This window comes from Morone saxatilis, unplaced genomic scaffold (assembly GCF_004916995.1).
Source record: "Morone saxatilis isolate NCDOM2014 unplaced genomic scaffold, NCSU_SB_2.0 Contig14, whole genome shotgun sequence".
In the NCBI taxonomy this organism is placed as follows: domain Eukaryota; kingdom Metazoa; phylum Chordata; class Actinopteri; family Moronidae; genus Morone; species Morone saxatilis.
The window spans coordinates 6,483,960-6,486,016 of NW_023339696.1; the positions used below are offsets into that span (position 1 = coordinate 6,483,960).

Sequence of the window (2,057 nt, forward strand, 5' to 3'; positions counted from 1 at the left end):
GAGTGGCATCAATCTTCTGATCTGTAAAACTTGACCCAAAGGCTTGACCTTCTTGAGACTTAACAAAAACTTCTGATAACCAGACTGAACTTCAATTTTGTTTTAATTTTCAATCTGACATTGAGTTCGTAGCTAGCGGCTGACGAGTGACATATCCGTCCCACCTTATTTTTGGGGATAGCAGTTTTTAGGATCCCTTAACATAAAGTCATAGACATATGCAATTTTAGGAGTTACTTCTATAAGCTGACCCAGCTTTACCGATTTTCATCCGCACTTGACGCTATTTTTGTGGGTATTGTTTTTTCCTCCTGAGCTCTGATTTCCAAATAATATATAAACACCACGTGTAATACTACGTCATATAGTAATGCCTGTAAGACAAAGGGTATGACATTAGTGTTTTTTTCTTTTTGCGGGAACAACTTAATTGCATGTACTTTGGCTGATGAGTATCTTTCTCTGCACAGATGTGTGGAAGTATAACTGTGTGTGAGTGACCCATCCTCATTTTCAATAATGAATATGGCCTTTAATACAGCCTGTAACAGTGAAATCTGTAGTACCAGTGGTTCATATGGCTCACTGGGTGGCTTTAAAAAATAAATTGTCCTAGAGCCTGAAGCCTGATGCATGCTTAGAAAAATTACCATTTTCTGTGCCATACACACACACACACACATCCCTATACATTAACATACATGCAAAAACACAATAGTTATGTGCACCTGTGTACACTCTGTTAATGTTTCACAAAACGCATATTTTCCCCAAAGGACCATGCTTCTAAACAAATAAGATTTTACAAAATAATTACATACGCCTGTGTTAAATTGTTCCAGAAGCTGAATGGAGGGAGTACAAGAATAATAGAACTGAATGAAATGAAAATTAGTTGGACGTGACTTATTCAGCAGTATGATGGGTGATATGTGGAAAGGTGTGTTGGCAAAATATGTGTGAATAAGAGAGACATTGCATGTGAGCATGTGCAGGTAAACAGTGAAATGGGACAGTCCGGAGCATGTGTATCCATTCACTGTAGATGCTGTGTTGGGCCGATGATCAGCCTGTCTAACTCCAAAGCGTTACTCGCTCGTAAAAACACAAAGGTAAACACACACACACCACACACACACACTCCCCTCACACATTTCATCACCTGTCTCTAGAGTGTACACAACATGATTTAGTCATAAACACATGAATAAGACATATAAATACAATATATAATGCCCCATAAAAATCAGGAGAGTCAACTTTGAAACACTTCCACTTACAGACAGTTGTACACAAACACACACACACACACTCAGCCCCCATTTTGAACCAGACTTTGAAAGTGTAATGACAATTTTAAGTTGGATTAAAGCATTTTTTTTTTCACATCCAAGCTACAGCACTGGGATGTGAAAAGAGAGGAAGAGATAATGATGGAGGGAGGGAGAGGAATATAGAAGAGAGGATAGAGTGTGTGTGTGTGTGTGTGTGTGTGTGTGGTAGTGGTGGCTGGGGATCACAGCGGAGAACCCTAAAAGAGACAGGCAGAAAGAGTGTGAGAGGGATAACAGCAACTTTAAAACAACAACCATTAAAGATTGATGTGCTGCTAATCCAGTTGCCAGCAGTTCTTCTGGCCATCAGACCCCTGTGAAATCATGTTTAACTGCAAACTAAATAGACAATGGGCACTCACACACACACGCAAAAAATTAGATAACTCAAGACCTTTTTCCTCTCCAGATTAGGAAGAGAATGATGCCAAGTGAACACAAAGTGGGCTAAAAATGCTACATGTGTAAACATGTTTCCACAGCAGGTTTTGTTAACGATTTATGTTGAAACTGAAATGAATTGTTCAGTATTTTGGTGAATATGCTTCACTTACTTGACCAAGATGAGAAGACCGATAGCACACACAACATTTGGTAGAGAGTGGGACAGTCCGCTGAGTTTCACATTATGTTTTTATACAACCACAGTATTGTGTTGTTCTCATATACATACACATATATTAATCTGCATATGCTGTTTCCCACTGTACATACTGGAAGATA

General features: G+C 38.9%; 1 protein-coding gene across 1 annotated transcript in view; it reads right to left on the reverse strand.

Moving 5' to 3' along the window:
* The window catches only part of LOC118323286 (NACHT, LRR and PYD domains-containing protein 12-like), a gene marked incomplete in the record, with an annotated part of 16,517 nt that overhangs the window by 12,798 nt on the left and 1,662 nt on the right, over positions 1-2,057 (reverse strand).